The sequence below is a fragment of the Sus scrofa genome, chromosome 2, assembly GCF_054392235.1.
Source record: "Sus scrofa isolate SSC_HxYL_T2T_F1_AM1 chromosome 2, Sscrofa_HxYL_maternal_Yorkshire_Landrace_v2.0, whole genome shotgun sequence".
NCBI classification, from domain to species: domain Eukaryota; kingdom Metazoa; phylum Chordata; class Mammalia; order Artiodactyla; family Suidae; genus Sus; species Sus scrofa.
This window is the reverse complement of record NC_139384.1, coordinates 24,747,818-24,760,472: the sequence shown is the minus strand read 5'-3', so window position 1 is coordinate 24,760,472 and position 12,655 is coordinate 24,747,818. Positions and strand designations below refer to the sequence as shown.

The window sequence follows — 12,655 nt, the reverse complement described above, 5'->3', positions numbered from 1 at the left end:
CATAATTTATTCCTCAAAGGGAAATGCACTGAGATGGTATAACTGAATTATTAATGTTTATCTAGCTCTTAGAATATTTTGGGTAATTATGACTGATGCCAAAGGAGAAAACACCAGGCTCATTATTATTAGTGAAGGTCAACAGTTTAACAGGAATGAGAAAAAAATAACATTCCGTTGAAACAAATAAAACCAAAGCCTAATAATAAGAATCCCCCATAAGACAAAAATCTAATGTTGAATGAAGTTAAATTGCAAAAACTGAACACCTATTTTAGCCTCTCAGGATGCACCACAGGATGAGTCTATTTAGACTGTCAACTTGAAAAATGGAATAAAAGGAAAGCAAATAACATAAGGTGAACATTTCCAATTACATTTAATCAAAGTATGAAAAATTATTTTTCTCCTCATGGCATTCTCCAGTTGGTCTACAGAGGCTTATGTTTTATCTTTTTACACGTTTGTATAGCAACATTAACGTTGTCATATATTTTCTGTCCAGGTTAATTAGAGGGCAAGGAACTCAAACTTTTGAAAATCTAACAAGTCCATTTTAAACATAGTCCTTGGCAAACTAGGTAAAGGATTTGATTTCAGAAAGTTGCTAATACAGTTGATGATCTTGCTTCCCATGCTTCCTTGGGACTGATGACTAGCTGGGAAGAGTTAATAGTCATTCACCCCCAACTGCTCATTAACCCTTAGGAAATACCTTGTGCCAAGGTCATCATTGCCTTTATAGGTTGAAAACAAACCAATCAACAATAATGCCCAAAAGGTGTTTGGATTTTGATGATGAGTAATGCAGTTAAATTGTCATGCAAGGAATCTGAAGAGAATAAGTACCACATATCCAAAGCTATTCAGATTTTTAAATCACCTTCAAATATTTTCCCAAGTATTTTCTTCTCCATTTATTATTAAAGAGTACACAAAACCTTGATTTCTTAGATTGTAATCAAATACACACATATTATATATATATATATATATATATATGTAACATATTCTATATAAAGATGTCTAGGATTCATTTCATAGTAAGATGTTGAAAAAGAAACTCTTTAAAGTCATTTCTGCTATAAAAACATTTAATTCTAGGAGTTCCTGTTGTGGCTCAGTGTGTTAAGAATCCAACTAGTATCCATGAGGATGTGGGTTTGATCCCTGGCCTCGAACATTGGGTTAAGGATCCAGTGTTGCCACAAGTTGCAGCATAGGTCACAGATGTTGGTTGGATCCTGAGTTGCTGTGACTGTGGCATAGGCTGGAAATTGCAGCTCCAATTTGACCCCCTAGCCTAGGAACTTCCATGTGCTGCAGGTGTGGCCCAAAAAAAAAAAAAAAAAAAGAAAAAGAAAGAAAGATTCTAAGGATGTTTACCAGCACTGTGTGAACTTTATCTATGAGGAAACTCCTTCCACTGACTATCATTGGAAACACTATGCTGGAACACTATGCTAAGACATCCCTAACACAAACAACAGTCATGAACCAATGCCAGTGTGTTATCCCAAGTGTGTATGTGATTGTGTGATAATTACAAGGAGGCTGGCCTCCATGTCCATGATCTGTTTCTGTTTTATAGATAGATCATTTAACATATTTGACAGTCTGACATATTTTAGACTCCACATATAAGTGATATCATATGGTGTCTGTCTTTCTCTTTCTGACTTATTTCACTCACTATGAGAGTCTCTAGTTCCATCTATGTTGCTGCAAATGGCATTATTTTGTCCTTTCTTATGGCTGAGTAGTAAAAGGGAGAGGGAGTGGGATGGATTGGGAGTCTGGGATTAGTAGATGAAAACTATTGCATTTGGAGTGGATGGGCATTGGGATCCTGCTACATAGCACAGGGAACAATATCCAATCATTTGTGATGGAACAGGACGGAGGATAATGTGAAAAAAATTACATATATATATATATATATACACATATATATATTGCTGTACAGCAGGAATTGGCAGAACATTGTAAATCAACCATTAGAAAAAAGAAGGTTGGTGTTCAGAGGGAACCAATGGGGCCTAAGCAGTCCGTGAAGCCTAGGTGGACAAGAGATTTAGTAGGATATGTACATTTGGATAAGCAGACAGTCTGGTATTCCAAGAGAGAGAAAAACATAGGCATTTATTCCTTCAGTAATATTTGCTGAGTACTTACTGAGTGTCAAGCAGAGTCCTCAGGTCTTGACAGTTAGGGCCAAGTATGCCCCATCAAGAATCTCACAGTGTAGGGGGATTCTTAAGAGAGTAAACAAGGAACTATAATACAGCAGAAAATGCTAGAAAAGAATGCACAGTGTGGTTGAGGAATATTAATAGAAAACACATACTAGCGGAGAGAAGAGAGAGAAGACTTTGTTGGAAAACAGGCATGTGGTGGGTGGGAAATGTGTGGAAGAATGTGAGCATAGGGCAAAAAGAGACACAAACTGATTTCTACTAGGATATACACTGAAAACCAATGGGATAAGGTAGCATAAGTAAAATAACACCAGACTGAAAAATAGACAAAGGAAATATTGGGGGATGGGTTATAGGGACTTGATTTTTCTTTTTTACCTATTTTATCTTATTTTATTTTTGGCTGCACCCACAGCACATAGAAGTCCCCAGGTCAGAGATCAAACCCAAGCCACAGTGGTGGCAATGCCATATCCTTAACTGCTAGGCCAACAGGGAACTCCCAACTCCCTTACCCTTCACTCGCTCCCCTGATTCCTGACCCATCATTGGCTGCTTTCACTTCTGTAGATTTCAGACCACCTAAAACATCGGAGCAAGTCCTGTGAATCTATCCTGGCTCCTACTGAAGATCCCAGGGCCATTGCCTTCCAGTTTTCAGCATGACTTAAGAGCTTAATAAATTCACTAAAATGACCCATAAAAACCTGATAAGGAAACTCTTTAATTGAGTCTGTGTTTATGAGATCTGAACAAGGGGAGGAAACAGAGTAGACTCTCTGTGATTTCCAGGCAACGTCATTTAATCAGAATGCAGATAACAAGGATGGCCTCCTAATTGGAACTGGAACTGGTTTCAAGTAACCTCAACACTGTTAACATTGCATAATGAGGAAACCTTGGTGATGACATGTTAGATAATGGAAATGGCTAAAATCAGCGATTTCTTTGTTTCCCCCTAATGACCACCAAAGAGGGAAGTATATGGCCAATGCAGACATTTGGAAATTGGATTCTTATTTATTTACTTAAGGCAGTTCATGTTAACCATAGAACATGAATATCAAAACCAAGCCCTCTTTTTTTTTTTTTTTCCCCCACAGTTCTTTTATAACAGATTTGCTCCCAGTTACCATGGAACCTCGAAAAGTGAGGACTCAGTTCCAATATGCATAAGCTTCAGTTAATACAGTACTGTGCAAAGCCATAACTCCCTGTGTTCTCCTGTATTCATTTGCCTACAATGCATCATTTCCAAAAATATACCATGGGTGGGGGGAACCTCAAGAATATACATGAAAAGCAGTAAGAACTGGATCCCTTACAGTAACTTAATGGGATACAAATGTACAGAAGCTTGTGCATGTCCCTGTTTAAACCATTAGTTAACTATTTTTTTTTGCTTGGCTTAGGTAATAGAAATTACTTCTTAGATGTTTTCCCCACCATCTTTTTTATTTCCTAAAGGATGCATTTTAAAAAGAATCATCCAATTGATAAAAGCACAAGGCTGATGGTCATATTCCAGCACGGATCTTACAGATGTGGGGTGATACCTAATACAAGCCATGTTCTACATACACCTTTCTGTAAAGTGATGATAGAATGCACGTTCTTCCTATGCCAAAGGAATGCTGGAAAGATAAAATTTATTCAAAAATAAGTATGACAAGGAGTAAGATCCACAAAATGAGGGTAATGACAATGTGACTGTCACTCCCACGCTTCCCAGTCTTATCTTTTAAGCTGTAGCTGCCATGTGAGCAGAAACAGAAGGTGGATGGAGATGTAGGCAAAATTCTAAGAGTAGTAGTTGACAAACTACTGCCCACAGGCAAAATGTGGCCCATTTGTTTGTGTCCATAAAATTTTACTGAAACACTGCCACACTCATTTGTGTCTGTATTTTCTATGGTTGCTCTCACATGAAAGTGCAAAATTGTGTAGTTATGACAGATTCTATGGCTCACAAAGCCAAAATACTTACCTTCTGTAGAAAAAAATGTGTTGACCCTGCACTAGATACTAGAGCATGTAGAGACATTCCCTTTTTTTTTTCTTTTTGCTTTTTAGGGCCGCACTTGCAGCACATGGAGGTTCCCAGGCAAGAGGTAGAATTGGAGCTACAGCTGCCGGCCTACGTCACAGCCAGAGCAACACAGGATCCAGCCACATCTGCGACCTACACCACAACTCATGGCAATGCCAGATCCTTAACCCACTGAGTAAGGCCAGGGATCGAACCTGAATTCTCATGGATCCTAGTCAAGTTCCTTAACTGCTGAGCCATGAAGGGAACTCAGAGATACTCCTTTTCTAACCCACTTTCCCCAACCCCAAAGTTACCAGGATGACCTATAAGGACATGAAGGAAAACTTAAAATTTCTATTTATAATTCGGTTTCATCTAAGAAATAAGAAAGAGATTAAGTTTCACTAGTCTGGCAACAGTGCCATGTGTCACATAACATGTATGAGGAATTCTGAGCAGAAAAAGGAGTTCACCAAAGAGGGGTTTTCTGTAGGGCCATTACTGTCTTGGTGCATTCACCACTCTGAGTACTACTATTTCTGTGTCTAGCTAAGTGATTTCAAGGATTATTTTACTTCGTTTTAACTAAAACAATACAAAATTGGGAAAGGGGCTTAAAGGGATTCTTTCAAAGACAACACAGGGTGAATGTTCTAATAATACGGCAAGCATCAAGACACAGAGAAACAGTAGAGCGAACATTTTATCTCCTAGTTTGAGCTCCCTGAAGCCATACAATGATGATATATTAAAGAGATGTTCCGTTTAGTCTTTAATAGACATGTACATGTGGACAGGTCGGGGGCAAGGGGAGTAGCCATAATCACTTTCTCCAGCAACTGTGTCCCATCCCACTCCGTCTTAGCTGTGTACCTTCTTCTGAACTCACTAGGTATCTACCCATATCTCTGCCAGATACCTGGCTTTGCATCTCCCCCCCAACCCCCATTTTTTTCTAATCAACAACATTAAAGCATATTGCTGTACAAAACCAATGCCTCATTTGTTCCTGGGATGGAGGAGTGTATTTTTGCATGTCCTTTTGGATTCTGGGAGAATGACTCAAAAAAGGTCTGTAAGAGACAGACTTTGCAATTACTCTCCCTTCCTTCCTTCTCTCGTTCCCTGCTAAAACGTTCTTCCTCTCACCATTTATTAGAATAGTGAGTTAGAATCTTCTGGGTTTAAGCTTTAAAACTCATGAATATCGGGACTCCAATTAAGAATCATAGGCTTTGAGAGTTTTAATTATAAAACGAACCCTAGGGAACTAGGTAAAAACTCCCATTTCCTCATTCACTATATGGAGATCTCACCAATAATGACTCTGAATCTCCTTTCTCTATAAAATGGGTGTGATATGATCTGTCTCTCCTTTCTTGTGATTATCAGGATAAATTGAGATAGTTTATGAGTTGTGAGATAATTTAAAACTAGAAGTATTAGACTTAGGAGATGGATCATTTTTTACTTCGAGTCGGTACTACACAGAAATCAGCGAGGTCGGGGAGGTGAGTGGGGGAGGGAGGAAGATAGAGCAAAAACCCGTCACACAGCTTTCTATGTATCGGATGCCCTAAGTGCTTTACACGCATGATTTTATTTAATCCTCAGAACAACTGCATGAAGCAGATACTCTGTTGGCTTGTCACTTATCCCAAATCACACAGTTAGTAACTGACCTCTGGTCTGTAAAGTCTACCCCTTCTAACAACTACTCTGTACAAACACTTTCTACAAGCTCTGTGGCTTTGGAAACCACAAGAAGTCACTCTTTAGGCAACTCACTTTGAGTATTTATAAAGGGACAGAGAACAGCACCACTGTGATGGTGTACTGACTGCATCATCATGTCTAATTTTAATTAAACTCTGCTTCGTAAAAGTGCTCATATTCATTTGGCTTTGAGAAACCAAGAGCATTTAAGCACTATATCCATGGCTTACAGCCAGTCTGGAAGGGAAGCTGCACTTCAACCACCAGCTACAGATCCATTTTCCTTCCAGAACACTGCCTGCCAGTAAATTTTGTGGCTTTAAGACAATCTAAATGAAACTATCTAGTAAATTATCTGGCACATAGTAAATACACAATCTATAGTGTGTTTTCTTCTTTCTAAATTCCTCTTGGAATATGATCAGCACAATGAAGATATGTTCCATTTAGAAGAGTGAAAACGAGGACGGAGGAGAAACATCAGTCTGGGTAACCGAGTCAAAGAAAAGCCGTTTCTGGACTGTGCTATGTCAACTGCAAACTTTCATTTTTTGTTTTTGTTTTTGTTTTTTTTTTGTCTCTTTAGAGCCGCACCTGCAACATATGGAGGTTTCCAGGCTAGGAGTCTAATTGGAGCTGTAGCTGCCGGCCTATGCCAGAGCCACAGCAACACCAGATCTGAGCCACGTCTGCGACCTACACCACAGCTCACGGCAACGCCGGATCCTTAACCCACTGAGGGAGGCCAGGGATCGAACCTGCAACCTCATGATTACTAGTCAGATTCGTTTCCCCTGTGCCAGGATGGGAACTCTGTCAACTGCAAACTTTCAACAAGCAGCTAAGGGTTCCTTTTCACCAACATGTGCCACTTCAGTAAACTTCACTTTCAATTCTTTTGTTTTTGAAGAAAAACATTTCCAGCTAATAACACAATTATACTTAAGTATCAGAGCTCATTTTAGTATTATTGCATTTGTTAAATCTAACTGAGTCCAAATTACTTCCTCAATGCTAATAAGAGAAGGGAGGGGGGAGGAAAAGGAGGACCTGGAGACTGAGGGGGAGGGATGGTTGTGAAGATTAAAGGAAGAGAAAGAAACATACAGAGAGCCAGAGAGAAAAACAGAGCCTATCAATGCTACATAGAGTCTCAAGTCCAATAAATGTCAGTTAAACTTGCTGCCCACGGTTTCTATGGAAACCCCTTAAGTTAAGAGTGGAACACAGGCATTTTTTTGGACTGCAATTCATAAGCTGTTTGTTTAGTTATGATGAAACATGAGACTATAAGGGACAATATTATCACGCACACAGCATTTAGAATTCAACAAATAGGTACGGCCGAATAAAAAGTTAATTTTAAAAAAGTCATTAGCGTCATGTGAGTGGCATGCAAATAAAATGCATCCTCTTCTTTCCAGGATTTCACTGGTAATTTCCTGCAGGTGAACCCCAAATTAGCCGAATGAGTTCGTAAATCGGTATTCTTCAGCGGTCTCAAGCCAATTATCCCCTCCCCCATGCCCAGGGAACAAAACCAAGGTCACAGCATATTTTCAATTAAACCCGAGATAGCACCAAAGGGCACCACAGCTGGAAGAGCAAGTACATTATTACCCCATAGATCATGTGTGAGCAATGAATAGGTCTCTGGTGTTTTTCTGTTTTATAGGCATTTGAATATAAAAATAAAGTAAATAGCTTCAGATTAGTTTCTGCCTTCCAAAATAAACAGCTACTCTGAGGGCATTATTCCTGGTGGTCTGGCAAAGGATGACTTTTCTGTCTCTGATGGTTGGAAAAGATTGGCTGAGACTTTAATTTGGCTTCAGGGAATCGTCTGATTGATGGCCTCATTCACATCTTTGTTCTTTCACTAAACAAACACACAATTTCCACCTACTATGTGTCAGGCAATGTGCTAGGGAAAGGAGAGGTGAGAAGATTAAACCCCAGTCCCCAGCTTAAATATGGACTTTTTAGAAGGCAAGACATTCATTCTTTTGAGAAATATTTATAGAGGGCCAACTATGACTCCTAGGCCCTAGACTAAATAGATCAATAAATCCAGGATCCTGCCTTCTAGGAGATTACAGTTTAATGGAAATGAAAAGACACAGGATCCTAGGTCATAGAGCAAAGAGGCAGTACTCTTGCCTGCTGCCTCCAGGTCCTCTCTCCCTTTAGGTAGAAATACCTTCCGCGGATGCTATGCCACAGTCAAGGGTGCAGGTGTTTATGGAGATGGCAGCATTGGCTGGTGGAGGTCAGGGTGAAGAGGAAGTTTTGGTAATAGTCCCATAAGAGCATCACATTTCCAGCTCTGTCTATGAGCCTCCACAGCCCTGAGATAATCTTTAGTCTATAAAATATGACTGAAGAGAGAGGCACTCAAAGGTGAAGGGAATCCCAAGGAGAGTCATCTCTGGTGCCAAGCAGGGACTATGACACATAGGTCCTATGGATGCCATGTTTTTTTAAATCAGCAGAGAGAAACGTACAAGGAATTTGCAACTATGACTCAGGGACTCTGTCATTTCTACTCTATTGCAGCTTTTTTTTTTTTTTTTTTTTTTTTTTTTTTTTTTTTGCAATTCACTAGTGATTTGCAGTAGCTGGGCTTCCCACAAGTTGTTCATGCTGTAGCGAAGCCAGTCTTTGGCTGTTATTGGATTTGACAGTGTATAATGAGCCACTTCACATTAGCTGCTGCTGTAGCATTCAGCATATTGTGGCAAAGATTTAGCATGAATCATCACCCACCTAGCTCTCCATTGTGGTCTCTATGCTGTAAACAGGCAACGCGTTTGCCAATCTAAAAAAGAAAAAAAAAAAGCATCCATTAGAACAACTCAGCACATTTCTCGATCTTCTACCACCAACACCACAGACAACACAGGTGACAATATTTATTAAATTGCCACTATATTTTAACATTCACCTGGGCGGAGAGCCAAGGCAGCTATTTTAACCACTGGCCATTTTGAACAATGCATTGTTTAATGCCAATAAAAAAATACATTTAGAGTCAGAAGATCTGTTATCTACACTTGGCTCTGACTTCTTAGATGCATGACCTTAAGCAAGTCACATTTTCTCTCTGATCCACTACCCTGTGCAAAACTACCTCTTAAGATCAAGTGAGACCATGTATTTTGAAAATGGATAGGAAATAGTTAAGCAAACACTCTGAATTATTAAAATCAAACAGAATGTTGAGTTTGACATAGGCATCTGCTGCAAACACCAGTTGGGCTTTTTTTTTTCCACATCCCCAAATAGGAGAGATACTAACCTCTCTTCCTCCTACCCACCCCTCATCTTCCGCTGACTTCCCTCCCAACACTCCTGTGGCCGTGGCAGATTGAAAATTGGAATCTGAGATTAAGGGGCCACTCAGTACTTGGAGCAAGCAAGGACAAAGAGACAGAGCTGGCTTTTGCAAAGCATAATTAAGTAAACTAAATGACTCCAACAAATACAGATCTTTCCAACCCAAGCTTAGATGTACCATTGGTGCAAACTCTAAAAAGAGGACCCCCACCCCCAGCAAGTGCAGATGGAAAAAGTCCATGAAATTTGCGATCAAGATCAAGAGACCGACATGGATATTGAAATCACCAAGAATTCTATCAGGAGGAGGTTTGGAGAGAAGACGAGGGAGGCAGGTGTTAAAATCTTCAAGGAATGAGGAGGAGTGATGTGTGGGGCTGTGGTTGACTCCAACGAGGAGGTGTTAGCAGGTGGTATAGTCTGATGGTGTAAACTTCAAAGCTGGGTGTTTTACTGTGTTAGATAGTTTTATTTGGAACAGATAGAGCAAGGAAAAAGGGCTTCTCAAACTTCAAAATAATACAGTGCTAATGAATAGTATAAGTAATACATAAGTAAAACAATATAGTTAAAATTTCTTTCCGAGGAGTTTCTTGTGGCTCAGTGGTAATAAACCCAACAAGTATCCATAAGGATGCCGCTTCAATCCCTGGCTTCACTCAATGGGTTAAGGATTCAGCATTGCCGTGAGCTGTGGTGTAGGATGCAGACATGGCTTGGATCCTGTGTTGCTGTGGCTGTGATGCAGGACAGCAGCTGCAGCTATGATTTGACCCCTAGCCTGGGAAATTCCAAATGCCCTAGGTACAGCCCTAAAAAGACCAAAAAAAAAAAACCAAAAAAAAAAAAAAACCAAAAAAAAAAACTTCCAGTCACCTAGGAGACTATTTAGAATTTTGTTCTGCATCCCTCTCTCTCTGATCCTAACCAGCTACAACTGTCTCCCTTCCTCACCCCACCTGGATACACGGGTTCCTTGCTGTTCTTCAGATGTACCAAGGACACTTCTTTCTCAGGAAATTTGCACTTGCTGTTCCTAATTGCCTGAAAGGTTCTTCATCCAAACAGACCTGTAGCTATGCACACTCATAACAATGGTACCACCTTTCATCTACCTTTCAAATCTGTATACTTTGCTTCTTCACTTTCTCCAGGTCACCTGCTCAGAGAGGCTTCCCTTCCTTGGAGATGCTGCCTAAAATATAACTGCCCCCTTTCCTATCTCTCTTTATTCTCTTGTTCTTTATTTCTCTTCGTAGCACTTTTCACAACTGGGAAATTTGTACATGTACATATGTAGGTATCTGTGTGTGTGTATATTTTCTGTCTCCTCTAACAAACCATATGAGGATATGGGGTTTGTATGATTTGTTTATGGACAGGGCCCCATAGTAGCCCTATTTTATAGATAAGAAAACTGAAACCAAGGAAAGTTGAATGCCTCTCGGACTGCTTTTCTGAAGAAAATGGGGATTATCAAGGAGGAAGAAGAGGACAAAGAGAGAGACGATGATGAATTCGAGATCAAAGCATGTGATAGTCTACAGAAGGTAAGTGGATGAACTCTGTCATTGGCTGTAGTAATTCTGTGACTTGAGCAAGACTGTAATCTTTTGAGACTTCAATCTCCTCCACTTTAAAATGAGGGTGATAATAATAGAGTTAACCGATTATTAGGTGGTACTGAACATGAAATACTTGGGGAGTGGCTAAACAATCTGCCCGCTCTTATGAAATGATTATCTGGTGCTGAATGTGGAATTGGTCTCCAAATGTCTGATCATACCTGGATATAGAAAATATAAATCAAAATGATAAACCACTTGACTTTTTACATATCAACATGAAAACAAGATCCATGAGAAGAAAAGATGGTGATGAGAATGGTACTGTTTGTTGCTATTATACATCACAGATTAGAACATCTTCTCAGGTACATTATCCTATCAGACCTTCAAAATTACGGGAGATATGCAGAAGAGATTATACTTTTTTTCATTTTTTAGATGAGATGTTAAAGTATAAAGAAGTTAAATAACGTTATCAAGTTAAATGTGCTAACATATAACAACTATTGATACAGAAAGCAAATTGTTGGAGCCCTAGGCTAGCATTCTTCCCAATATATGATGTTTTAACATGAACATGTTATGAGAGGGAAGGGAGTACTTAGGCTGTGAGTCCTTCTCAAGGTTCTCTAAATTTGTAGGAAATTGTTTTTGTGTGTGGGTGTTCTTTTAACGCATTTCACTATTACTTCCACATGGGAAGAATGAAAAGAACATTTATTGAACAATTATCAACTATTGTGTTAGTCATCCACCATGTGCTTATGCGTCTTTCTGCATCATGAGACTATATGCTCTACTGGGACAGGCACTGGATACCATTTTACATGCATGCACATCCCAGTTACTGACATGTAGCATACATTCAATAGATATTTCTTGAGTAAGCAGAAAAAAATTAGCTTAATTGGTTATACACGGAAAGAACAAACTGTGAAAGCATACCCTGGATTTGCATCACATAGTCAATCAGTATGATTAGGAAAAAAACCTTATAAAATTGTCATTTCCTAATTCAAAAACTGTGGACATCCACAATTTAATATGGTTTGAACGAATCGTTACCAAAGGGGGACAGTGATTTTGGAAATGCTGAGTTTTCCAATCAAATTTCTGGAATTTATGGAAATTTTTTCAGTTTACTTCTTTTCATATACACTTTAATATACTAACCAAGGGGGTGCTGGAAGAGCCAATACTTTGATGTCAACGGACAGTCTTCTAACTTCAAACATTCAATTTGTGGAAAGTTAATTAAAAATAAAGCCAGAACAAGCACAGTCAGTACTGAGTTATAAAGAGGACATGTCTATTGATTACCTGTTATCAGGGTCCCCAGGCACAAAGCTGAAAAGTCACACACTTGCTTTGCCATATCCAGAAATCTAATGGTACAGCCATTGGTACGTTATGGAAAGCTAAGTTATCCATCCCACGTTCTCTTAATATAGCTGTTCAAACAGTATGATTTCTCAATAGTTCTATTCTGACTCCCTCCTCTGTCATCTGACTTCCCCACTGAGAGAATTAACCATGTGTGCATCATTTTTTTTCTACAGTATTCTCTTCATTATACCATCTATCACCTTGGGAAAACCAAAACCATTTCCTTTTACTTAGGACATTGCCACTGCAAAACACCATGCTCGGCATACACAGGAAGTAATTTTTACAAATTAAGATGAAGCATCTGAAGGACAGACATGCACGCAAATCTATATGCTCTTAAATACCTCTCTAACTACAAGTGGTTTCCTTGGTGTAGCATTGCAGATCAAGATGTGTGGGTGTAGGAGATAGTACAT

At 39.3% G+C, this 12,655-nt stretch overlaps 1 protein-coding gene and 1 long non-coding RNA gene across 32 annotated transcripts in view; one reads left to right on the top strand and one right to left on the bottom strand.

Moving 5' to 3' along the window:
• The window catches only part of LRRC4C (leucine rich repeat containing 4C), a 1,222,625-nt gene that overhangs the window by 15,829 nt on the left and 1,194,141 nt on the right, over positions 1 to 12,655 (bottom strand). For 29 of the 30 annotated variants that reach the window (XM_085011418.1, XM_021085261.2, XM_085011406.1 and 26 more), the window contains one exon: positions 8,713 to 8,764. The exons of the other annotated variant lie outside the window; for it this stretch is intronic. The gene's annotated coding sequence lies outside the window, so the exon portion shown is untranslated. The remainder of the gene's footprint in view (positions 1 to 8,712; positions 8,765 to 12,655) is intronic. 30 annotated transcript variants of the gene reach the window in all.
• LOC110259679 (uncharacterized) overlaps positions 1 to 12,655 on the top strand; it is a 51,858-nt gene that overhangs the window by 29,369 nt on the left and 9,834 nt on the right. For both annotated transcript variants that reach the window (XR_014837055.1, XR_002342047.2), the window contains one exon: positions 10,691 to 10,832. This is a non-coding gene — a long non-coding RNA (uncharacterized LOC110259679). The remainder of the gene's footprint in view (positions 1 to 10,690; positions 10,833 to 12,655) is intronic.